The sequence below is a fragment of the Lissotriton vulgaris genome, chromosome 8, assembly GCF_964263255.1.
Source record: "Lissotriton vulgaris chromosome 8, aLisVul1.2, whole genome shotgun sequence".
Lineage (NCBI taxonomy): Eukaryota > Metazoa > Chordata > Amphibia > Caudata > Salamandridae > Lissotriton > Lissotriton vulgaris.
Genome location: NC_141696.1, coordinates 3055337 through 3082785, shown reverse-complemented (window position 1 = coordinate 3082785; position 27449 = coordinate 3055337). Strand labels below are relative to the sequence as shown.

General features: G+C 45.5%; 1 pseudogene; it reads right to left on the bottom strand.

Moving 5' to 3' along the window:
• The window catches only part of LOC147693202 (bifunctional 3'-phosphoadenosine 5'-phosphosulfate synthase 2-like), a 150654-nt pseudogene that overhangs the window by 33920 nt on the left and 89285 nt on the right, over positions 1-27449 (bottom strand).

The window sequence follows — 27449 nt, the reverse complement described above, 5'->3', positions numbered from 1 at the left end:
AGTGTTGAATTAGTGTAGTGAAACATGCAAGTACATTTTAAGTGGTGGATAGGTTAGTCAGTTATTTGGATTCGGAAGGATAGCAGAAGGAGAGAAGAGGACAAAAGGTTTGTATTTATATAGCGCTTCTTACCCCTGATGGGGTGTTAATGCGCTGTTTTTGGCTAGTAGCACGCTACTGCGGAAACCCATAAAGGATTAGTGGTGAATTAGTGTGGTGAAATATGAAAGTAATTTGAGTGGTGGATATTAGTCAGTTATTTCGAGTGAGAAGGATAGCGGAGGGATAAAAGGGGAAGAAAGGTTTGAATTTATAAAGCGCTTAAAACCATGATGGGGTGTTGAAACGATTTGTTGGCTAATAGCACCCTACACTGGAACCCATAAAGGATTAGTAGTGAATTAGTATAGTGGAATATGCAATTAGAGAAGAAATCTGTTTCTCATCAGGTGAATTTGGTACCAGCACCAACAAAGGAAACTCCGTGCAACGAGGACCCTGGGTCTTGGTGAAAAATCATGTCCACAAAAGCTGCCTTGAGCCCTTTTGAAAAGGCTACATCCATAAGGTCTGCATGCTTTCCACAGTCCAAGGTAGATGGCATCTTTAAAAAGGCACCACTTTAGTAGAAGTACAAAAATAGAAAAAGAATCAATAGACATATCACAGCACCCGGGAAATTAGCTCAAAGTGCAATTTGATGCCAGGTTAAGAGAAATGCCCAGTTTAATTTGCTGCATAGTATACTACTGTATTAAATTATACTACTATATAGTCATATACAGCCATGAGGCCCGGAAAAACCTCTGCGGCTGAGCAGCACACTACTTCATTGGAGTGTAATGGATGGAAGAGTGAGTTTCGGTCATGACGCTTATATGGGTAGAGTATGATGACACTGCATGAGGACAACAGATGTGACTTATTTTCACTGCACAAATGTGTGAGCATGAAGTGAAGACAAGTGAGAGGGAGAGCTCAACCATTAGATGCTAATGCGTGGATAGACAAAGTACATGTATACAGTCTGAACTATGTCCCACAACCCCTTGCAACATGCTTGTATGGCAGACCCTTCTGAAAAGGTCACAAAGGATGGCAATGGAAAACTATAGAGCCGGTCTTGGGATGTACCCAGAAAACACTACGTAAGGAACACCACAGCCCACTGGAAAATCCGTTTAATCCGAAGGTTTCTTTTGAAGATGAGTTAGACTGTTTAAAATGATTTGTGAACTGCGCTGATCTCAAAGAAGCGCGTGTGCCTGCTGTGAACATGGTCTGTAATATACCTGCAGGTATGAGCTCATTTGTGATGGGGGAACTTGAAACTTAAATACATGGTTTGGAACACCTATGTTAAATAAAGTGAGTAAAAATGCTTCTGCCATATATACAGCATGGAAACAACCTGGAATAAATGTAGTAGATGTGGGCGAGCGACAGAGCTGCAGACTATGGGGAGCAATTTTCAAATCCTGGCCTCGACCTAACATCGAGATTCTGGGCACCTCAACTTCATGTGCCTAAAAAAATAATTAGTAGTGTCTAAAACTCATGCAAAGTGCTCCAATGACCTTGGGGCCACGTTTGATCTATTTGAACAGCAAAAATTAAAATTAATATATTTCTTCCCAAAATTATGAGAGAGGATTACGCATTGGCCGACACCACTTTTTTCCCGTCTCTGTGCTATCATGGAATTTTCAACTTCATCTCGAGAATACCCTCTAGTTCGAACCTCAAAAAAGGTTTTCAACTGGATGCCATGGGTTCTGGTAGCTGCGACAGCACTTTTCAAGATGCTGATACTCAATCAATTTGATGTTTTTTTCCTGAATAAAATCCTCCTATTATAATATCTGGATGCCCAAGAAGGAAGAGGCGAGCACAGTGAGAGGCTTAAAGGTTTGTTTAAAATTCGCCAGAAAGGTCGATTAACACTCAAGTAGAAAAACAGTATATTAAAGAGTTGCAGTTTTGCGGTACGAAAAGACAGGATGAAGTAATCGAATGAGTCATTTACTTCAATGTGTCTGTACCGCTGGCCTTTCACGATATGGTATTTGTGAAGAACTAGGCTGGATGTGGACATGAGAAGTGCGGTTAAAATTGGGCTCAGATTAATTGGTGAAATGGAATTTGTATCAGTCTCAAAGTTTAGATGTTTTGAACTGAACTTTGAGAGTCTATTAGCCGTGAACGGCTGTACTTGCACAATTGTTGCGGTTTATGATTCAATAAATTTGCCGTGTACCTGCATTGCCTTGATATCCCCAGCCATATGATACCACATGTTGTTACTAAGAAGCAGCTCTGCCCTGGCCGTCCCGACCCGACCACGGCCCTAACCAGGCCTTTTGCTTTTAATTTCGAATCCGGCCCAGTTGCGAGGCGACGGCGACGCGCTCGCGCTCAGACAGTGCCCTGCCCCATGAATCAGTGATTACACAGCATGCATTGCAATTTAAACGCCTGGACGGTCCTGACTAGACTCACCTGAGACAGGGGGCCGATAAATAATTAAATGGTGTGCGGTGCCTCACTCCTTTTCTCTGTCATCGACTCGTCTCTCTCTGCCTCTGAGATCCCGTGATGCCTCCTTGACCTCACACGTGCATTTTGCGCGAGCCCGGCCCCTAGCAATGCGCATGCTAAACATCCAGAGATTCCAGACCCCACTCTAAGGGGTGAACTACACCTCGGCTTGCCGCCCGCGCGCAGACGCGGGGGCCGGCCCGGGCGGAGGAAACATCTGCGCGCTGCATGAATCTGCCTGAGCAGCAGCAGGTGCATTTATTTAATAAGTTATATATCGAATACTGCCAGCATAGCATTAATTATGCAGCAGATATAGCCCCTACTTAACTGACTCGGGTTCGTCACATGCCAGGGTCCAAACCGGCCCCCTGGCACAAAACCCCACCTCCTCCAGCCTACCGGGGGATTGCCCGGTGCCCGTACTTATCAGTCCGGGCCTGCTTCTCAAGTCATCACTTTAATTAAAAATCTGTACCAGGGAGCAAAAGCCCATATTCTAATCAATAAAATGATGGTTGTGTCTACTCCTGTTCAAAGAGGAACAAGACAAGGATGCCCTCTCTCCCCCACTCTTTTTGCTTTTTTCATCGAGCCTCTAGCATCTGCAATAAGAAAGAATAAAAATATTTCTCCGCCGATAGATGGTATGGATAAGATCAAACTGTACGCAGATGATATTATGCTTCTGTTGAAATCCGATATGCAGTCACAAGAACAAGCCTTTTCCATTTTTTCACAATTTGAAGCATTGGGGGGTATCGTATTAATAAGCGAAAAATTGAGATTATAATCAGCAAAATTAACAACCCGGACCTGCATCCAGATATTCGGAGATGCATAACCAATAAACCCAAAAGATACCTAGGGGTTTATTTTTCATCTTCAGTACACAATCTATATACGCTCAATTTTGAACCCTTAATTAGGAAAGTCCGTGCTATGTTCCTAAGATGGGATACACTTCCTTTATCTATCTTAAGTCGAGTAGCATTAATTAAGTCAATACTCCCACTTTTCAACTTCTTGTTTTCAACCGAATTAAAATTAATTTACAATTACTAAAAATTAATAATTAATTTACTATAATTATTATTATTACCATAATTAAATTACTTCCCACCCTATTCCCCTATAAACCCACAAGCCGCTCCAGTACTAAAACATAAAATTAAATTAAATATATTTTTTAATATATAAAAAATAGTACACATATAATTTAAAACAAATAAAAAACTTAACAAAACAAATATCGATATTAGTAACATAGAAATTAGTAACATCGATATAATTAAAATGGATATTACTTACATCGATATAAAAAAATCGATATTACTTACCGTGAGGTCGATACTCTGTCCAACGATATTCTTGACCTCGATATTTACCTTCGAGGCGTGCAGCAGTGTGAGGCATGCAGCAGTGTGAGGCTTCAGCAGTGTGAGGCGTGCAGCAGTGGGAGGCGTGCAGTGTGTGGCATGCAGCGTGCAGCAGTGTGTGGTGTGCAGCAGTGTGTAGCATACAGCAGTGTGTGGCGTGCAGCAGTGTGAGGCGTGCAGCAGTGTGAGGCTTCAGCAGTGTGAGACGTGCAGCAGTGTGTGGCATGCAGCGTGTGGTGTGCAGCAGTGTGTAGCATGCAGCAGTGTGTAGCGTGCAGCAGTGTGAGGCGTGCAGCAGTGTGAGGCATGCAGCATTGTTAGGCGTGCAGCAGTGTGAGGCATGTAGCAGTTTGTGTCATGTAGCAGTGTGTGGCATGCAGCAGTGTGAGGCGTGCAGCAGTGTGAGGCGTGCAGCAGTGTGAGGCATGCAGCAGTGTTAGGCGTGCAGCAGTGTGAGGCATGCAGCAGTGTGTGGCGTGCAGCAGTGTTAGGCGTGCAGCAGTGTGAGGCATGCAGCAGTGTGAGGCGTGCAGCAGTGTGCAGCATGCAGCAGTGTGAGGCGTGCAGCAGTGTGTGGCGTGCAGCAGTGTGTGGCGTGCGGCAGTGTGTGGTGTGCGGCAGTGTGAGGCGTGCAGCAGTGTGTGGCGTGCAGCAGTGTGAGGCGTGCAGCAGTGTGAGGCGTGCAGCAGTGTGAGGCTTCAGCAGTGTGAGGCGTGCAGCAGTGTGTGGCATGCCGTGTGTGGCATGCAGCGTGCAGCAGTGTGAGGCATGCAGCAGTGTGAGGCATGCAGCAGTGTGTGGCATGCCGTGTGTGGCATGCAGCGTGCAGCAGTGTGAGGCATGCAGCAGTGTGAGGCATGCAGCAGTGTGTGGCGTGCAGCTGTGTGAGGCGTGCAGCCGTGTGTGGCATGCAGCAGTGTGAGGTGTGCAGCAGTGTGTGGTGTGGTCTGTGTGCAAGGGAGCCAGTGTGTGTGGTCTGTGTGAAAGGAGGGCAGTGTGAGTGGTCTGTTGGAGAGGGGGTGTAAGCATGTAAAGACAGCCAGAGGCGAGACTGGATAAAAGTGCTGTTTGTGGAGAAAGTGTTTTTGTTTTGCGTACAAAAAATAAGAAGGAAAAGATCGGTGGAGGTAGATACGAGTGGGAGGCGAAAACAGGGCTTTGGAAAAGGAAAAATTCAGCTTATGACAGAGAGAAAGAAAGAGGATAAAAGGAAAGCGCGAATCAAGAGGAAGAGAGATAGGAAGAGACAGGGTGAGAGGATGAGGAATGTTAGAAACAGGAGAAGAAATGGGTACATAAAATGAAGAAAATGTAAGGTGATAATTGAAACAAGCTGCCAGCTAATGGCACAAAATGCAACCTTTTAGCCAAATACAAAGAATCATTTGCAATGATGAAAGCGTAGCGCATGCCTGGGGGTGGGACAGGCTGCAACGCTGGCTACAAAAAAAACTGAAGTGATGGGGCCGCTAAAGTTATAGTGTGCCGTGCTTGTAAAACATAAATACATACAGTAAAAGGGAGAAGTGGGCGCATCATAGACTCAAACTAAACATTTTAGGATTCGGCTGGGATTCGCAATGCAATCTCAGTCGGTGTAAGTATAGCAGATCTACAATATATTTTTTTTAAACAATAATTGTCCATTTTTATATAGCTCTTTAAATGGACAATTAGATGAGCCTGCTTCTAATCTCTCCAAAGTCTAGCATACTGTGAGGGAGACGCTCGGGATCGCTCTAGTTCTAGGGAGACAGTAAGAAAAGTTTAGCAACACTACTAACATAACTCACCAGGCACACCGAGAACACAGTCACATAACTATAACATCTCCAGAAGTCACACATCACATGGCAGACTGCATGTACAACACATCACCCAAGAGCTGTGAGGGTGACACTGGAATTATGTGGCAAATAATGTGACAAGATTCGATTCCATTATCTATTCAGGAAAGCATAAGGTTAGCAGCATACACAGTGGCAGTATGAAATCCCAATGTTAACATTGTAACACACATTATTCAGAAGATGATGAATTATCAGGCAAATGCAGTAAATGCATAATTATGTGGAAAACTGAGATACCATCAAAATGCATAATGCTAATTGCTCAGCCAAGGACAAATCCTCCAACACCATACTCCGGCGAGCACGTGCATTGGGAAGCACATGTCAAGGCTCTTTCCGGGCAGACTATAGCAATGCGAGGCCACACAAATGGCATATTGGCGCTATAGTAAAATCAAACAGCTTAAGCTAGAATAGGACACCTACAATGTTCGCAGTCCAGTGCTTACCGCGTATAACAGCAGCAGGAACCGGGCTCATGTCCATAATAAAGAGACGTGAGTTGGGGCGTTTGTACTATGCACGTGAGGCAGACTGCACGCCGCACGCCCTTCCCCTCCGGTCTTTGGGTAAAACATGTGTTCCTCCCTCTTTTGTTCATATTAAACTTGGCTGCCCTTTTTACAGGAGTTGAGGAAGTTGCAGCTGGCCATGCGCAATGCATTTTAGCGGCTTTATAATGTTATTGCGCTGCCCAAGGGAGCCGCTGTGTGAGAGGAGGAGCCGTGATTTCAAATAAGTAGTTCGCAGAGGATGTACGTTAGTACAACATGATCTTTTAGATCGCGGTACTTTACAACGCTGTTATTACAACACAAGTGTGCGTGGATTGTGGATTATTATAATTTTATATTATTTATATTTTATATTCTAACACCAGCCCACGTAACAGTAGGGAAGGTGTTGGAATATAAAATTACACTATTCCTTATACAACAGCGCCATCCAGCACAAGTCGTAATAACGACTTGCGTTGTAATGGCATCGTTGTAAAGGCAACGCGGTGTAAACACCGCATTGTAAACGATGTTTCCCGTTCACAGACACCTCCGCCTCAGGAAACGGCGTGGAAGGGAGTTTCGCCACCACAAGACACTAGACAGTATAGCTGCTTGTGAAGACCGAAGTATTTGCTTATGCAAAATTAGAATAGTAAAATAAAACGTTATGCTTTTCATCTTCGCCACATCTGAGCATAATATAACATAACACAAGATAACACATTTTGTAGCACACTGACATGAATATCAAAAGCAACATAAAAACATAATATAGTACATAACATAAAGGCATTATATAACATACCTGTTTAAAACATAGCATAATATCCATGGCAAAGCATAACAACATAAGACAACATAAAGTTAGTTACTGTAACAAGATTAGGCGACTTAACATTGTACCACAGAAAGTGACTTGGCACTACAGAGCATTAAATAGTAAAAGACAAAGTAACATGCTTGTCTCTTGCATGTGGGGACAGCCTTCAATTAACAAATGAAACAAGTGCTCGCGGGGCAGCAGGGGTGCGATGTCGGGCACCAGTTGAAGCTGAGCAGAGGAAAGGCAGCGCTGGGAGGGGGTCTGGGCACGAGCAGATGGTCCTGTTTATGACCTGCGGAGCGCGTGAAGTGGCTGCTGGCAAATGGCTTTGATGTTCTTGTCTTGCTTTGTGGGAGGGGTAGAGGGAGCGAATTGCTGTGCACGCGCCTGGCTCTCACATGAACTGTATGCGATCCGCAGTGGGTAAAGTTTTGAAATCAGGTTACTATAATCTCGCCGAAAACAATGCTTACGCATTGCTTCAGCGAGACCTAATAATGAAGTAACAGTAACTCAAAATACTAATATGCATAGACAAACTATTGCCCAATAAAGCCTATTTCTTCCAAACCGCTGCACAGTTTTCATACCACAGCAAACAGTACTAATATTCTACCCATCGTAGACTTTGCACCCAGTGGCGTAGCGTGGGCAGGGCCACAGGGGCGGTTGCCCTGGGCTCTAAATTCTTAGGTGCACAAAATAGGGGGCACAAATTGCGCAATGCAATACTTGCCTTGCCCCGGACGCTGGCAACCCGTGCTACGCCGCTGTTTGCACCTATGAAAGTTGGCATGATTTGATTTGGATACAAAGGCTTGAAAGAGAATAGCTTGTGAAACACCCACTTCCAAATAGCCTACGCAACCTACATTAAATTGCAATGAACAAACAAAGTCAGGTTTAAGGTCCAGTGGAGTGAGCTTACATAGAAGGTGCGACTCATGATGACTTAAGGGATCGGGTGGTGGAAGATTGCATGTGCTACTTGAGAAAGAACTATCTGGGACTATTTCACTGCTTCATTTAGCATAGGACTCTACAAAGCTAGGCTCTACACATGAATGCTACAAAACTCCTTCGCTAACATAACTGGTAATGGACACAAGTGGTTTCTGTGCATTTATACCGGGTAGCTATACCATAGTGAGATGTATCAGCTCTCCGGCACAAGGCCTGCCTTCATAACCTGTGTTCTATTTTAACAATTTGTACCGGGATACCCAAAGTGGACTCCCCAGCACTCCTGAAGAAGACCCTCATCTCCAAAACTGAGCACGCGGTAGAAAAGGCAGGTCTTGAGTTGCTTACAAACAATCTCTTCTGAAGGGCTGAGGCATGGATGCAGGGGAAGAGTGGCCCATACCTTAGGGCCCAGGTGTCGAAAGTATCGGGCTCCCAGTCTAGCACGATTAAACCGCAGGTATTCAAGTTAATCTCTGGTTTGGTGAATGGAAAAGCTCTAGGTAAGCAGCATGGACTGACCAAGCATCTAAGTGTTTCAAAATTCTAGAGGTTAAGCAAAGGGCTTTAGATTTGATACGTTTCTCGATGGATAACCACTGACAGGGCACGTGAGAGTGCTTGGGGATGTGGCCTAAGAGGCCGAATGGTGTGTAGTTTGTAAAAAGTGCCTAGTCAGTTTTTTATTTGCCATCTTTTCTGCTTGAGCCTTAAAGACAGCCTTAGAAATCAACACAATTCAATTCCTGTGTAACACTACCACGAGTTATTAGTAACGCCAATCACTTCTGGCTCGATTGATCGGAGTTATGTAAATATCTGTGAAAGTGTTTGAAAAGCAGCAACCACGTTTTGTTTTTGGTCAGCCGCATGGACCAGTGATACGAGGTTTTACATAAACTCCGGGTTCAGAGGATAACACATTCGGATTCAGTCCAAGCAGAAATTAAATGTCAAAAAGAATGAAATCCTCTTTGGCATCCGACTATGAAAAGTTGCAGCTGGGCCTCTTGAAGCCGCTTGAGGTGAAACAAGAGATGATGGCTGCATGGAAGAATTCAATCTCGTCTTTGCTATAAGCAGCAGTTTCTCGTGTGTCCTCTTTCATTTCTATCCTCATGGTTTCTTTTTCTTACTCTCATTTATCTGTAGCGCCAAGAGGCCTTGCGCTGTATTCATACTTACAATCAATGTCACTCACTCAGGGAAGACCATACTAAGCCGCAGTGCCACAGAGGTGGTAGCTCCGTCCTTTCAACCAATCAATACATCTCAAGGTTCTCGTAAAGTGCACTCGTCACCCCGGGGGCTCTCCAGGCGCTATGAGAGCGAGAATACCAAACTGGATGGAAAGATGTGGTAAATATAATTTACCGTACAAGTTTTTCCATATAATTACTGACAAGTAAAAGAATAGCTCAATCAAATGAGAGTCAGAGTCCGTGGTGTCTGAGTCATACGGGCTTTAATCGGGATGGCTCGAGCCATGGAAATCAATTCCATCAATACAAGGGTTCGGGGAATATGCAATGATGGCAAAAAGATGTCAACGATTTATTAACAGTACATGACATATATAGTAAAACTGTACAATGGCGATGGATACAGTAGGCGTGACAAGTGAAAAGAATATGATAAGAACACATGTGCGTAGCAAAAAGGTGTGTACAAGGGTGTGCACGGAGGTGTGTGCTGGAAACGTCACAGAAACGTGTCATAAGTGGGCGGGTGCATAGAGGATTCTGCAGAGTCAGCTGAAACATTTCACCTGGATGCGCACGCAATTAGTATGACGTGGGACTAAAGAAAACTGGGGGCTTTGACTTTAGCACTAGTAGGGGAGACAGAAGTCTAGCATGTCAGATCGACCTGTTCCTATAACATGTCTGATATCTTGTATTTGGGGAATGTTTAATCTGAAGTAAAAGGTCTCTCGGGCAGAGGCTATTCTATACTAAATGCATAGGTGTCTAAGTGCAATGCGCGGGGCCATGGGCCTACCATGGTAACGGGAGCAATGAATTACATGAAGGAGACGGGAAGGCTTGGCCCTTTGCTCTGCAGCCGGGAAGCTGTTTACCTATTTCACTAGACTGGAATGTGCTTTCGAGGAGGCTGGCTGATAAAATACTGTTCTGGCAGGCAGGCCAGGCCGAGCCAGGCACCGCTTCGCTTGGCAGGAAGTAAGGCAGAGGTCAGGGATGCATCTCCACGCTGCAGCTTTCAGAGGCAGAGACAGAAGTGGTTCGAGGGCAGAAATCAGGGCCTAGCTCTGCAGAGCCAGGAAAAACGTGAAAGTGCACCATGTAAAGACGTTGGCATGGCATGGTTAGGAACTGAATTATCAATCCATTCATGGTGGATCTGATAGAGGACATGTTGACGTTGGACGCAAATGTATTTGCGTCTTCAGATTCGGTTGCGGAGGGAAGTTACATGCACTTTAAACTCGTACATGGAGACGTTGGGGTACACGTTAGGGGACATATCTGACCATAAAAATTTCAATTACCTCATTCCCTCCTTGTCCCCTATGGACCCTTCAGGATATATCTATTTTCATGAGACCATCTATTTGTTCATATAACATCATCTGTTCTTCTTTCTTTATTCGGGAATGGGAACGTGAACTTGGGCGGGGAATACAAGCTGTGGCGCACAAGCCGCAAATCGCTGGCCCACATTGAAGACACAGACAACAACTGAATACTATGGCCAATATAATCCCTAGGAATGACAGTAGCTTCCATCCCCAGGCTGTTATTACACTCCAGAGCCAACCGGACCAAGTCCAGGAGCCTGGGTTCTGATGTATCTGATGGGCAATTTCGTGAAGTCTGGTGATGGCCTTATAGACTGATGGCGCGTTATTAGGAATAAACACGCAACAACTGGATCCGATGACTCTACAAGCTCCGCCCCTATCGGCCAGGATGACGTCAAAGACAAGGCGGTTCTGAAGAACAACAAGTCTCATAGCAGACTGCTCCTCTGTTAAGTTGCCCAAAGCGGAAGTAGTCTCATTCACTACTGCTTCGAGGATTCTGGTTAATTTGCGTATCAGTTTACTATTTGAGACAGTGCCTAAGTAAGGAAAGAATCCTTTATTGAAATCTGTATATTGTTCCCATGTAGTTTCAGTCTGATCAACGATTGGGAGACCTCTCCTTTGTCTAACGTGAGTGAGGTGGGAATTCCTGTGATAATCAGATGGGGCTAAAAAAACTGGTGGCAATAGGAATGCAATGAAACAAGTACCATCCCAATCTAGAGGTAATCGTACATAGGCCGTCTGACCACAAATGAAATAGGAATGTCGGGAAGCTTTGAATGTAGACTTGCCTTCATCACTGAATTCGACCACAGTAGTACAGTCACTATGGCCTAGATGCACTGAACCATTCTTTCTGACGCATAATACACCTTTTGCTGGTAAAACTGATATAGATGGCAAGTCTGGACTAGTTTCTGACTGAACATTTAGAATCATGAGGTTAAGTGTAAAATTACCTAATCCATACACTTCATTTTCTAGATCGGTCCCTGTCATTTGTGGAAGACCTTCTTCGTCTGGGAAACATGCTTTGTTCATGACTGTGTTCAGGTTTCCCCATATCCATTTGCCTTGGGAAACACGGGATTCAGTGTCTAAAGAGGATATTAAACTAAACCATGCACCACAGGAACCATTATGTGTAAACGGGTAAGGAAAGAGGGGCAGAGTTCCCTTGTAGTTCTGATAGGGAGGGAGTCGGCCACATATCCAACAATTAGTAGCATTGTTGATCTGGTGAGAATGGTGTAACATACGGATGAATGTATTGTTGCGTAGTGCAAGGCGATAAGACAATTCATGTGGGGGTAGTTCACTAAACGTGTTCTCTGCAGTGACATTAGAAAAAGAATGTGCAATGGGAAAGTACATATATAACATCCAACTGATGCAGATTACCGTAAGACTCAGAAAAAACATAATAAGTAACGTGCAGATACAACGGCTTCGGAGATTTTTACAATAACGTCGTTTCTTGATCTCCTGTCTATCTCTCTCTCTATTGGGGTCTATCTTATACATGTCAAGAAACTGTCTAACCGCTTCACCCAGGAGGGGACTTAAACAATTAAACTGTCTGACTTACTAGACCTTAATTTCAATCGGTACTCCTGCTGAGGAGTTTTCTCTACCAGGGGGAGTTTAGTATCAGTGTCTGGAATGCGATAGTCCTGGGAATCAGTCTTTGGCGGAAGTCCATAAAATTTTTTGACGTGGCTCGAGTGGAGCCAGCCTTTTCTTCCCTCGATCTTGACTGCAGTCCTTGTAGTCAACAAAACGATCTTCGGCTCTTTCCAGCGGGGCTCCAGAGGGCTTGACCGATCAATATTGCGGACTACGACAACATCTCCTGGGACCAGCTCATGCGGTTTCACCTCGGTGTTGTCTGGAAAGGCTGCCGCGACCTGTGAACGACATGATAGTAGTGCAGACATCAAGGAAGCAAGGTAATCTGTCAGCATAGTACTGTCAACATCGGTTATTTTACGTGGCATAGGCGTCCCCCACATATTAGGAGGCCTACCGAAGACCACCTCATACGGGGATAGCCCTGTCCTAGAATGAGCTACCATTCGCATATAAAAGAGGGCAACTGGTAAAGCTACTATCCAATCTACACCTTTCTCTTTACACACTTTGGCAAGACGGGTTTTCAGAGTCTGATTGTGTCTCTCCACGAGACCAGCTGCCTCGGGATGTCGAACACAGTGGAACTTCCATTGATAACCTAACAGAAGTGAAACCTGCTTCATGAGTTCAGACGAGAATGGCTGACCATTATCTGAATACACGACACGGGGAAAACCGTACCGTGGGAAAAATTCACGAACCAACTGCTTGGCAGTGGTCGGGGCAGTGTAATCTGGGACGGGATATGCTTCTGTCCATCGGGATAGGGCACATACAACTACGAGGACATACTTGAACCCTCGGCATCTGTCCATCTGGATATAATCCATCTGGAGGACTTCAAAAGGATGGTCGGGAGGATGAAATCCACCTCGTTCCACGGGAATACCTTTTCCTGGATTGAACTGACAACAGATCATGCAGGTACGCACTTTCTGTTTTGCTGCTGCTCGTAAATGCTTGTTAAACCAGAGGTTCTGTAAACTGTCTAACATAGCTTTCTCTCCCAAATGTGCTGGACTGTGTGCAGTGTTGATAATAACTTGAACCATAGAGTCGGGGAGAAACCATGTGGTCTTTCCCTTCGTCATCCATCCCTGTTCAGTCTGGACCCCTCCTTGTTCAGTCCATTTCTTTATTTCATCTGGAGTAGCATGTGTCTGTATGTCAATGACATCTTGTGTGGGGTCCCTAACTGTCATGCAATGTGTCAGTGAAGATACGTCAGTCTTTGTCATATCAGTCGTATGAGTATGAGTCTGGGCTGTATGTTTCGCTGTTCGATCTGCCAGGTCGTTACCCTGGGAAATAGTGTCTGTGACTTTTGTATGTGCTTTGCACTTCATGATGGCTATTGCTGTAGGCAAATGAATTGCTTCCAACAGAGCTTGGATGAGAGGACCATGCTGGATTTTGGCTCCATGAGAGGTCAGGAAACCCCTCTCTTGCCAGAGAACACCGAAGTCGTGTACGACTCCAAATGCATTGCGTGAATCTGTGTATATGTTTACTTTAAGGTTCTTGGCTCGTATACAGACTTGGGTCAGAGCAATGAGCTCTGCTGCTTGAGCTGACAGGGTGTCAATGCGATGTGTTTCTAGGACTTTAGTTTCAGTGGTCACTGCATATGCGGCCACTAACTCTCCTGTACTTGTTCTCATACATGAACCATCCACATAAAGTGTCAGGTCTGGATCGGGTAGTGCAACATCTGTCAAGTCTTGTCTGGGCTTCGTGATTGTGTTAATGACATCCACGCAGTCATGTAGAGTAGGATCTGTTGTGCTCGATGGTAAAAGTGTAGCAGGATTTAGTGTATTGCAGCGTCTGATTTCTATGTGTGGTTGGAATAATGTCAATTCATAACCTGTTAGTCGTGCTATGGTCAAGTGCTGGGTCTGTGTTCGGTTTAGGAGAACTTCCACAGAGTGTTGAACCTGTACTGTCAATTGATGTCCCAATACAATGGAGTCACTTTGTCTGATTGCTAGAGCTGTTGCTGCAACTGATTTTAAGCACGCAGGCAAGGCCTGGGCTACTGGATCCAATGTACTTGAAAAATAAGCACACGGTCTGTGTTTGTCTGCTTGAACCTGAGTGAGAACCTATAACGCTGTGCCATCGCGTTCTGTGACAAAAAGTGTAAAAGGTTTGCTGTAACATGGTGTCGCTAAAACAGGTGCTTGACATAAGGCTTTCTTTAATTCGTCAAAAGCTTGTGTATGTTCCTGAGTCCAAGGGAGAACAGACGAAGACGCTGCCTCCTGTGTTGTCAACTGTATAAGTGGTTTAGCTAGAAATGCATATTGGGGAATCCATTGTCTGCAATAAGAAGTGAGTCCAATAAAGGCTCGTACTTCCTTCTGTGTCTTGGGTTGTGGAAGATGTGCAATTAACTGGATGCGATCCGGTGTCAGCTGCCTACCCCACTTGGACAGCAAGTGCCCAAGGTACACCACTTGCTGGACACAGAATTGTAACTTCGAAGGAGACACCTTGTGTCCCTTGTCCGCCAGGAAATACAAAACTGTCAGTGATGCATGTTCACATTCTTGTTCACTTCGGGCGGTGATCAACAGATCATCGACGTATTGGAGTAGGGCAGTGTTAGGAGGCATGTGAATACTGTCAAGTTGTCTTTTCAATGCTTGGCTGTAGATGCTGGGGCTTTCTGTGAATCCTTGAGGGGCGCGTGCAAATTTGAAGCTACGGCCATTTAAACAGAATTCGAAAAGGTACTGGCTTTCCGGATCAATGGGAACACTAAAGAAGGTGTTCTTGAGATCGATTACAGTAAAGAACGTCGCCTCTGAATCAATAGCTGTCAATAATGAAGAGATGTCTGGGACCACTGGATACTGTGGTACAATACATTTATTCAATTCTCGTAAATCGATCACCAAACGATAAACTGGAGGTGCATTCGGATCAGTGCGTTTAAGAATCGGAATGATAGGGGAATTACAAACATTGGAGTCGGTTTCTACAACCACTCCTTGTGCAATGAGCTCGTCAATGATTTTCAGTAAAGCCACTACAGCATCAGGTGGTAACTTGTATTGTCGGATTCGGGGCAGTACAACTCCTGGCTTGAGTGTAACACGGTATGGTGTAATGTGCATACAACCTACATCAGTGGGGCCTTGTGCCCATAAATGTGCAGGAACATTCTGTAACCTGGGATCAAAATCTCTCAACACATAATGACCCTTAAAATCACGAAGGAACAGCCTTACTCCTTCCGGAGAACAACAAATTACAGCTCCCAGAGCTTTCAGTGTTTTAATACCAAGCAAGTTTTCTGGACATGATTTCGTGAGCAATAAATCTGTAGTACGGGATAGTGGACCAACTGCAAGAGGAACTGGTTTCGATACTTCATTAACAATAGGCTTTCCTGAAAATCCAAGGGAAACATTCTGTGAGCCTGAGAGGGGTGCCCCTGGAACCTCGTCATGACTAATGGTAGTTCTGCTTGCCCCTGTGTCAATCAAAAATTTTCTATCCTTTCCTAATACCTGACTATGTACATAAGGACCCTCTTGATCTACAGGAACCTCAATAAGAGGCAAGCCAACCTCCCTCTCTAGGCTGTTTCATGTGTACTGCTGATAATCAGGGTAATCGGATTGTGCATACTGGTACATCTGCTGTGTGACATGTTGTGTCGCGGCAATGGGCTGGGGCTGTGGTACCGCTACGGTCTGTTGTGGAACCTGCATAGGCTGCACATTCTGCGGGATATGTTGTTGGACCTGGTCCTGTCTAGGTGGACGTGGTCTCTCTTTAGTTTTACCTGTGGCTATATTGTGTTTCAGAACTGCACAATCGTTTACATAGTGACCTGGCTGTTTACAATAGTTGCATGTCCCTTTAACAGGAGCTGCCGAATTATTGGACTGTGTCGTACCCCTTTTCTGACCATCAGCTGTAACTGACTGAGCAACTAGCACTTTCATTTTCGTGTCTTTCATACGTCTCTGTTCGTGATCATGTTCCTCCCTAATCCTGTTCTGGTGATACTGTAACATTTGTAACATTTGGGAAGGCGTATTTGCTTGCCATGTGCTCTCGACTTTCAATACACGGTTCTTAACCTGGGGCAATGAATTCTCGACTAATTTGGTCACAAATAGGTGTGGGTAAGACTCGCTACTTGTTTTCAGGCCACTATTAATAATAAAACATTTCTCGAATCTAGAATAAAAATCACTAGTGTCTTCGTCGTGTTTCGGTTTGCAGGCTGAGATTGCATCCCAGTCCTCCTTTTTAGTTGTCAACAATCTTGGCAAAACCTGTACTAATAATCCTGGTAATGCTTTAGTTTTCTCCCCAAGACCTAGACCGGGGGTTCGTCCGGTTTCTTCGTTTTCCAATTCAGTCCAATTAATCTTTTTATCTCCCACTTCCCATTCTTTTTCTTTGAGTTTCTCGTACATACCGGCAGGCAATAGCACTTTTAATATTTTCATAATATCGGGATATGTATAATCTCCCATGAGTAACATGTCTTTTATTTCACGGTGAAACCCTGCTGGATCTTTATCATGACTAGGCACTATTTTCTTCATTTCCAATAATTCCATTTTAGTTATGGGCGTGTATACAAATACGCGTTGGAGCTCACCCCCTGGAGTTGCCTGGACGGGATGGACTTCTCGTAAAGGGTTCTGTCTATCTAGGTGAAAAGGATAGCTTACTGGGGGTGGAACCGGAACGAAATGTGGAGTCAAAAATGTTCTATATCTATGACGTTGTTCGAGAATAACATTAATCAAATCAGTACCTAGGCCTCTCCACCTATTCAGGAGTAATTCGTCTAGTACATTGTATAAGGGACCTGGATCAGAATGCTGACTTTCATATAGCATAATAATATGTTGGATCATGTACATACCAACTAAACATTGTTCAGTCGGAGTAAGACTCAAAAATGTTTGCGCTACTGAATCGTCTCTATACACGCTGTCATTATCGGCCCACTGTACTGCGGACCGTGCTAGTTCTTGTTCACGCATTGTACTAAGTTCATTGTAACCTATTCTATCTTTCAGGATTTTATCAGTGGCTTGGAATAACTGTTCGAGAGAACATTTTTCTGGTATGGGGGGAAGAAAACGTCTTTTATTTTCTAGACGTATCGGTCTGTCAAAAGGTCTATCAGAAGGGTACTGTTTAGGGAGTTTCGCCCTACCTACGTAAGCTATCGTGTCTTGAGTCGCTGCTGGATTCTCTGGTTCTTCCTCCTATGAGGAGTCCTTTTCGTCCCCTGTTTCGGTTGTCCTGTCGGCTTTGCGTCGGGCATGTATGGCCACTATTTCTTTACGGATCTTTCTGGACATGGCATCTATACATTTCTCTTTGTCATGCTTACAATCTGCAATATTCTGACTCCATTTTGTCAATCCTTCCATTTCTTTTTTAGAATAACCTGGCTGATCTTGTTCCCTTATCAAACAATTAATCAAAAATCGCAATATTAACCCTTGAGTCTCGACTTTCTGATATGCCATGGCTTCACGAACACATTCTGGACCCTCCCCCGATCGAATAAAGTGATATATTTTGTCTAGATGTTCTGGCATTTCTGGTAATGTCATCAAATAATCTGTAACATGTCTTAAACGTAACGATGCTAACATCAGGTCCCCTTGCTTGCCAGGGACAGGATCGTATCTACAATCTCCAATTGTTTGTTTGAGCTTTTCAGCTGGGCTTGCTTTGGGTGTACGCTGCATTGCTAATTCTCTCATTGTCAATCGATGTAATTGTGGCGGAGTGTGGGGGAGGCCACCTGTGGCACCTCCTGAAACGGAAGCATGAGCATAACCTGACTGGTGGGCAGGTATATGTAATGGGATTGAACCCTGAGTTGCATCTGTCGAAAAAGGATTAGTAGGAACTGTAGTAGGAAGGCCAGTAGGGGAAGTGGCAACATGTGCGGGAAATTGGTGACGTGGAGGGGTCGTGGCTTGATTGGCCGGTGCAGGGTGCTGAGCATTGTTATCAGGGGGTACGGGTAGTACGGGCACATTAGTATAAGCTGGAGCTACACCATCTAAATATGAAGAAAGGAATATATCTGCTGCGGTCTGTTTGTGACGGATTTTAGTCGGAACTAATGGTGGCGGCAGATCACTTGGCATATCCGGGGTCGCCTTGGGCCGGCCCTCGGCTAGAACTGGATACAGTCCTGTAATAAGGGCATTTCTCCGTCGGTCTTGTTGTTCTATTCTGACTCGTTCTCCTTCTTCTAGTAGTTCCTTTTCTCTAGCTTTTTCGGAATCCTCTCTGCTTTTTTCTGCTTTTCTGAGTTCTTTCTCTGTCCGTCTATGCGATTCTTTGCGCCACAATTCTATGGCATCTTTCTGCGATTGTCTGGCATTCTTTTTCCATAACGCTTCTTCTACTCTCATGATGCACTCAGCATCCCATGTCCCTGTAACGGGCCATCTCTGATTCTCTTCCAAGTCCTTCGTATAGTCCACCCATAAGTCTAAGTACAGTATGGCATCTAAGCCATGCTTGTGGTACATAAAATGACCTGGAGTGTCCCTAGGTGGGACGGGAACTGCTTCTTCGAGTATCCCTTTCCTAGTTCCTATCTGTCGTAATTTAGAAAACAGAGGCATTTTTACCTCTTACCTGGACGCAAAACACGATGACCACAATAGAATTGCAAACAGTCATTCATACCACGACATCAAACACATTGAAACATTTCGACACTGTCTAATACATTCTAAGGCAAAGAATACTGAAACACTGAATAACTGTATTACTAGATATACTGCTAAACAGTACAGATGCACTGCTAAAACAGTACAGACCGGATCTGTGTACCCAAACCCGTCTTGACCGGATACAAATTAATGCACCCGTCTTGATGCATCCCCAGCAACGGTACTCACCGGGAAGCACGGAATGGAAGGCCTCGAAAACTCGACTGGACTGGACTGCTACGACGTCACTGCTGCTGCGCACTACGCATGCGCCTCGACGCTTCGGACAGGTGGGCCTCTGGACACCTCGGACACTGCTCTCTCGGCTGGGCTCTGGTCGGGATCCTCCGCACTCCTCACCGCCTCGTCTGGATGCTATCCCGCAGTCTCCGTCTCCACCGTAGGCCTGAGGGAGATACAGGAAAACCTGCAGATGCGCATAGGAGTCCGTCACGGCTGTGGTAGGGGGCAAGGCCTGCGACGCATCGCCGGCGCGTGGGGTGGGGGAGGGGTACCTATTCGGGCGCCAAATTATGTGGTAAATATAATTTACCGTACAAGTTTTTCCATATAATTACTGACAAGTAAAAGAATAGCTCAATCAAATGAGAGTCAGAGTCCGTGGTGTCTGAGTCATATGGGCTTTAATCGGGATGGCTCGAGCCATGGAAATCAATTCCATCAATACAAGGGTTCGGGGAATATGCAATGATGGCAATAAGATGTCAACGATTTATTAACAGTACATGACATATGTAGTAAAACTGTACAATGGCGATGGATACAGTAGGCGTGACAAGTGAAAAGAATATGATAAGAACACATGTGCGTAGCAAAAAGGCGTGTACAAGGGTGTGCACGGAGGTGTGTGCTGGAAACGTCACAGAAACGTGTCATAAGTGGGCGGGTGCATAGAGGATTCTGCAGAGTCAGCTGAAACATTTCACCTGGATGCGCACGCAATTAGTATGACGTGGGACTAAAGAAAACTGGGGGCTTTGACTTTAGCACTAGTAGGGGAGACAGAAGTCTAGCATGTCAGATCGACCTGTTCCTATAACATGTCTGATATCTTGTATTTGGGGAATGTTTAATCTGAAGTAAAAGGTCTCTCGGGCAGAGGCTATTCTATACTAAATGCATAGGTGTCTAAGTGCAATGCGCGGGGCCATGGGCCTACCATGGTAACGGGAGCAATGAATTACATGAAGGAGACGGGAAGGCTTGGCCCTTTGCTCTGCAGCCGGGAAGCTGTTTACCTATTTCACTAGACTGGAATGTGTTTTCGAGGAGGCTGGCTGATAAAATACTGTTCTGGCAGGCAGGCCAGGCCGAGCCAGGCACCGCTTCGCTTGGCAGGAAGTAAGGCAGAGGTCAGGGATGCATCTCCACGCTGCAGCTTTCAGAGGCAGAGACAGAAGTGGTTTGAGGGCAGAAATCAGGGCCTAGCTCTGCCGAGCCAGGAAAAACGTGAAAGTGCACCATGTAAAGACGTTGGCATGGCATGGTCAGGAACTGAATTATCAATCCATTCATGGTGGATCTGATAGAGGACATGTTGACGTTGGACGCAAATGTATTTGCGTCTTCTGATTTGGTTGCGGAGGGAAGTTACATGCACTTTAAACTCGTACATGGAGACGTTGGGGTACACGTTAGGGGACATATCTGACCATAAAAATTTCAATTACCTCAGAAAGAGTCACGATTGGAGGAACTCACATCAGGGGAATTAACAGGAAGCCTTCCGCATGTTTGAGTCAATCTAACCACATGGATAGTATTTGGGAGGTGTACGGCTGCACTCATTTGGCACACATCTATTGGAGGACTTTGGAACTGGATTAAGCAGGCCAATGTCCGCGTGTTTGCATTGACACAATAGTTAAAACAGATTTATGTACCTATTCATTACCACTGAACTGTGTTGGACCAACAGTTGGACATATTACCTTTCTTTGTCATCAAAATCAATGGCTTTCTTGGCAGGGTTGTAGCAGCAACTCGGAAAGGAAGGATTTCCACAGAAGTGAAGCCGGTGCCACGCCGAGTACCTTTGCACCATGTGTGGGCTCGGGATGGGGCCTGCCTGCAGGGTCCCGCCCTACAATCTAGAAGTTAGCACCCGCAATCCTTCGAGTCCTGCAGTGCCACTCAACCTGCAAAGATAGAACATGTCTGATGAAACAAATCTCTTGGTCAATCTCTTGAAAGGAATCATTTAAGAGGTATGTTTGCCTGCATCTCTTCAGGGATCGTGTATTTTAGTTCTATTCATTGTTTTTGTACAGTAATAGTGCCAGGGGCGGCTCCTCCGTTGGGGCAGGGGAGCATCGCCCCACTTAAGTCACCCTTTCAAAGATACAAATACCATTTTATTTTCCATCCTCCAGTCTTGACGGGCTGCTGCCGAATGAGAGCAGCCGCAAAAACCACAGTTGATGGACAGAATGCAGAACAATGTCATACATTCACCCCAGTACAGAGATCTGGGCCTAAATCCATCGTTTTCTTGCACTCCACATCACCCCAGTTCAGATATGGCTATATGCAAATCAGTCTGACACTGTGCGTCATGGGAACAGTCCAGCCCGAACTGCCAAGCCATGCCTTCCCTGGACCAGAAACAAGCTTCTGAGGACCAGTTTCTGGCATTCCAGCCGTCTTCAGCCCGGCTTGCTTGAATCCAGTAGTGTGGAGAGCATGGGACTCACGTCTGAGCATACCCATCCCACTCGGGGTGACAAATGCAAAAACCACAGTTGATGGACAGAATGCAGAACAATGTCATACATTCACCCCAGTACAGAGATCTGGGCCTAAAGCCATCGTTCTTTTGCTCACCATGCCATGAGAGCATCCAGGACGAAGGGTGTGCTGTATTTGAACTTTCCAAAGTACGCGTCTGTCTTGAGACTGCCAGCCAGACATGCCCCAGCGGGGTCAGAGTAAGTGCAGGGCTCCAGTGTCCTTAGGAGCGGCAAGTGACGCTGCTCCCTCCAGTCAGGGAGCTGCTCTCAACGCATGAGAGCAGCGGCATGATTGGTTCCCGTACTAAAGCATTCAGTTGAGAAGAGGTCCGGACCGGAAGACGTTGGTTGAGGTAAGGTTTTTAAAAAAATGAAAATATTTGTGCGCACCCGCCCGCCTCCCGCGTAGATGCCAGCGACCCCTAAATAGTGCGGGCAGAGGGTCGTGCGCACCCGCCCGCCTCCCGCGTAGATGCCAGCGACCCCTGAATAGTGCGGGCAGAGGGTCGTGCGCACCCGCCCGCCTCCCGCGTAGATGCCAGCGACCCCTGAATAGTGCAGGCAGAGGGTCGCCTCTGAGCGCTCATGGAGCACAAGGTGGGAAGGGAAAGGGGGACAAAACATCCAACAGGTGCTTTAACAAAACCCTCTTTGTCCAGGCTCATGTGTGGCTCTTTGTAGATTGGTTTCCTGATCAGGAATTTCTCGTCGCCGTGAAGACCTGCTGTGAGTCTATCCAGGCTGCCTCTACCTCATGTGGTGAAGCCGATCTATAAAAAGGCACAAACAACTAAAAACCTTCAGGCAACCAATCTAGATGTATTGCCGGAATTCAAGTTCTCCTTCAGGTAAATCAAACTCCAAAGGAGGTTGGTTTGTGTTTCACTGTGATAAATGCAGACATCTATACCCCTTTCAGTGCTGTGTACATCTGGACACCAAAAGACGATCTTTTCAGTACTATCTACACAAAGTGCTAGTAAAACCACTCCTTATACTAATGGCTGCATCACAAAGTGTTTGTATTACTTTAGATGAGCAGTCACCTCTGAAAAGAGGTCAGAGAGCCCCAGCACAGCTAGGTCTAAAGCTCTCCCGCTACAGTGTGGAGTCCCCCAGGGCTCCTCCCTGAGCCCCACACTTTTTAATGTTTATATGTCCCCCCTAGAGGACATTATAACCCCATTCGGTATTAAGACAGTTATGTACGCCGATGACACACAACTGGTAGTTTCCATCAGCCAATCAAGGATAAGCCTAGCAGTCTGCCTCGAGAACATCTCCCACTGGATGAGCGAATCACGCCTTAAATTGAACGGCGAGAAGTCCGAGAACCTTCTCTTGGGAAAACCTCGCAAACTTCCCCCATCCCTCTTATGGCCAGGCTGTATGGGATCACCTCCCACCCCCAAACCAAAGGTCAAAAGCCTGGGCATCTGGTTAGATCAAGACCTTAACTTCAAAACCCAGGCCAGAAAAACCGCAGGCACCTGCTTTGGCCTTATTCCTAAATCCTGCACTTAATCCCCTTTCAATCTAGGAAACTGCTCATGCAGGGATTAGTGAATTCCAGACTGGACTACGGAAATGCCCTTTATCTGGGGGCCCCTGCCTCAGTTATCCACAGACTGCAGTGCGCTCAAAATGCTGCTGCCAGACTCCTAACAGGGACCAAAGCGAGATGCTCTGCCAAACCAGCCCTCAAAAGCCTACACTGGCTACCGGTCAAGGAAAGGATCACTTTTAAGACTCTCGGCATCTCGCACAAGATCCTGCACGGCAGAGGCCCACCGATTCTAAGTTCCCTCGTTAAACCCCACCAGTCTAACAGGCAACTCAGATCCGACTCCCTCTCCTTGGCTAGCGTCCCCAGAATACATAAGGCCCGCTCTGGGGGGCGACTGTTTTCCTACAATGCCCCAAAGCTGTGGAACTCCCTTCCAATCTCCATGCGAAGAGAACACAACCTACTTGCCTTCCGCAGGCAACTAAAAACATGGCTCTTCCCATAGTGCTCTTCCCCCCCGGAACCATAGGTCAACTGACAGCGCTGGGACGCCCTAGGATAGCTTTGCGCTTTACAAATCCGTATCCAAATCCAAATCCAGTCATCTTTATCCTTTTACCACGTGTATCATTCCACATAGAAAAAAGGTACTGACATTATATTCTAAACGTAATCTTTTGTTCCAAGCAGTATTTGATTTTTTTTCAATTTTCTTGATAAAGTAACATTATAAATCCTATTATTTTCATTCCATGCTATATGCTACCTGAACACCAGCTGCGGTGGCAGCGGCGAGGGAAAGTACATCATGTCTTAACCCTGTTCACACAACTCTTGCTACACCTCTGTAGGGCTCTCCAGAGACATTTGAAACCCTCTCTCTGTCGGGGGCAGGAGAATTCAGAAAAAAATCTAACCATGTTTTCCATTATCTCCCCCTGAGGAAGGGAAGGGGTGATTACTTCCCCACTAATATTTTCAGGAGGTTCAGATACAACACTAGGTCACTCAGCTGTTTCCCTTGATTTCAAACTCTAGTTTACAACCCTGTCAAGCAAGCAGTTCCTGTTTTTTACACTCTGCAACTTCAACTTACAAACACCCCCCAATTCGCACAAGTGGGGAGAGGATGTGGGTAAATGGCTCGAGTGGTCAACATCGGAGCTGGGGATCCAGGTGGTGTCTCAGCAGGGGCGCTCAACATTCTGTGATTCTTGGCAAATCAAGTCATCTCCTCGTGCCTAACAAAAAGGATTGTGTCTGTCTGTACCGCAACTGGTGCACATGTAAAATGCTCTGATACGGGTCGAATTTGCGCTTTATAAAACTCCCAAAAACAAAAGTGGTGAAAATTGCCCATCAAAGTACAAACTGCGTGAAGATTTCAGGAGCACTGTGAAAGCGCTGGTCCTCTCCTTGCTTGCAGGGCTATAGAAAACTGCAGCAGCGGCACTGACCGCTATTCTAAGTGCGGCCGCACGTCGGGCCAAAGAATTTAGACTACATCACTCATGACTTTATAGCCACTACCTTCCGAATTCCGCTTTTCGTCCATGCCCAAAGTTCTTTATTCAATATCAGTAATAATATAGAATTGTCTTGCTCTTCCTGTTAAATGTAAAGTTTCCATTTCCCATGTGGTTAGGACCGCGCTACATAATGATCTTTAATAAATAAAATGAATAAATACAATCCTAGGGTGATCATTGAAACTTTAGTGCAGATTTACAAGCCCCCTGCGCCACCAGCACGGCACTTTTTGTGACACACCGGAGGCACATTTCACTTCTCCATATTTACAAGGAGGGGAAAAGCCACTCTGCGTGATTCCTAAATATGGCCCCGTCACATGCAGCACTTTGTGTGGAAGGGGCGTTCCATGGGTGTTGCTGTGGGTGTTCCCACGCAGCACCCATGGAACAAGACACATTTCCAGATTGATGAGGAATCGTAAATCGGGAATTGTGTGTCAATGCCAAGCCTCACCAGGGGACTCGGAACGAGGCGAAATGTTTTCTTTTCTCCTCGTTTTTTCCTACAGCATGCATTGAAAGAGGAAAATGCCTGCAGTGATTGTTTTTGTGCAGGAAGGGGCCCCTTCCTGCACAAAAACTATCTCCCCATGGCTCAGGCATCCTTCACCGCGGTGCAAGGGGGCCAGCTTGGCAACTGTTTTTGCGCCAGCGCAGGGGAGAGTACAGGAATGCGACATATCATTGTAGATATGTCGCAGACCTGTGCTTCCGAAGTGCCGCAGTGTGGAGCAGCCGAAGGGCTTGCGTTGCCGCGCTGCGGCACTTCCTTGTAGATCTGCCCCTTTGTTTATCTCCTGCTCAAGATCAAAGAATGCAGACTTGTGCTCACTCATACTTCAAATGCTTGTGAGTACCAGGCACTGTTGGAATATTGTAAGCCCATTGCACAAACATGATCTGAATCTACATATGCCTAATGTATATCCAATATGAACTGCGGGATCTGGTGTCCTTCGTCCGCGCCCCTGTCTTTAGGTCTTATTCAAGCTCGACTCTCCCGCAGGCGTCTGCTTTCATTCGAAGACTGGCCTGTAAAATGGATCCGATCTCTGGTTACTTCCAAAAGACAAAGGGTTTCCTAAAAAACTTCCACTCCTTTGAGTTTAGAATCAGCACATTTCAAAGTCTGCATCTGTCTGAGTTTTGCCAGTTTGTGAGCTGTGCTTTATTTGCTTTGCTGGACGAGCTGCATCAGAAAATCAACTCACCAGTGCACAGAGAACAATAGAAAACCTTCAATCCATAGAATTGCGAAATGAGAAGCAAGCGCACAACATTCTTGGCACAACCCAGAAGCAAAAACAAAGAAAGCGAAAAATCAAATTCATTTTTTGGTATTACTTATGTGATCCTCAAGGCTTGCGATTATGGGCTGGCTCTGTCGCTATATTTGTGACGGTCTCTCAGTGGTGTGCAGATATGCTTTTTTTTCTTATGCAAATTGCCTCCTTCTGTTTTTGTCACTTTCATGTACAACATGTCTACAAGCAACTCAAAATAAGGCCACACAGCACCTTTGGTCTTTAAGTTCAAATCTAGCTGTATTCCAGTGTGTAGCGTCATCAAAAGCAATGATTTCTGTTTTGATGAAATGGAGTCCCCCCGGGGCGCGCTAAGTCGAAATCTTTAGTAGTACAAAGAGTTGAGATGTTCAATTGTCACACATAGCACTTGGGGTACTATCTGACTTTCAATGCCTTTAACAAAGTAAAAAGGCACACTAGGAATACATTGGGTCTCTTTGCTTTATTCGCGTTTGCATCATAATATATTCCATAGGTTAATTCCCCATTTCCCCCTTTGAGATGTGTGACTCTTATACCTCGTGCACCATTCTGCTAGTACAAAGGGCTTTCCCTTCCAGTTTATTTATGGGTTTATACCGCGCTTGAATCGACTCCCGGAGGAGTATCTCTGCGCACAAACGCCAGTAGTAGATGGAAGGGAGCGGTCAGTCCACTAGATCGGCTGCTAGTCCAGGAATTCAGTAGTGCGCTAATTCGGGAACAGGAAAGTTTTCCACCTTTTCCTGAAGGTCAAATGGTCCGAACACTGCCTGAGCAGAAGAGGAAGTTTATTCCATAGTGCAGGACCAACCAAGAATGTTGCAAGCACAATGCAGTTTATAGCATCGCCTAGATTTATGTCCTTATTTGTTAGTTAGCGCAGTAGGTTAATGTGCCTCCGGTACAGCTCTGTAGCCTACATGTTGAAATCATCCTACAGAGGTTTAAAAAGCAGAAGGCTATTGAACAATACATTTTATTTGATGAACTAACGAAAAGGTCCAAACGTTCCTGAAATTTTAGTGTGTACATTATCACTCCAGATAGTATCATTACACCACCGGGTGGGGAAAAAAGCAAGGGACTGGCAGCAGTACTGCAAAGTAGGCGGAGAAGAAACGTCCCGGACAGGCTTGTGTGTCTCTGCAGCCAGTACAGGCATAGAAATAGAAAGAGGACTATTGAGGTTCCGTGACAATTGTAAGTGGTGTTTTCGACTCGCACGGATATGGGCGAGTCTGGTATCTATGAACCGCAAATGACGAGTTTAGTAAGTGTGCGCAGTTTCGCTGTGCTAACTTAAACCGTTCGTTTGTTATGTGGGTTTTTCATCTGTACCCACGGGTTCCATCTTAGATACGGCATCCATTTTGTCTCTTGCCCTCAAGTAGCCAGCGAACGGACGCTGTCCG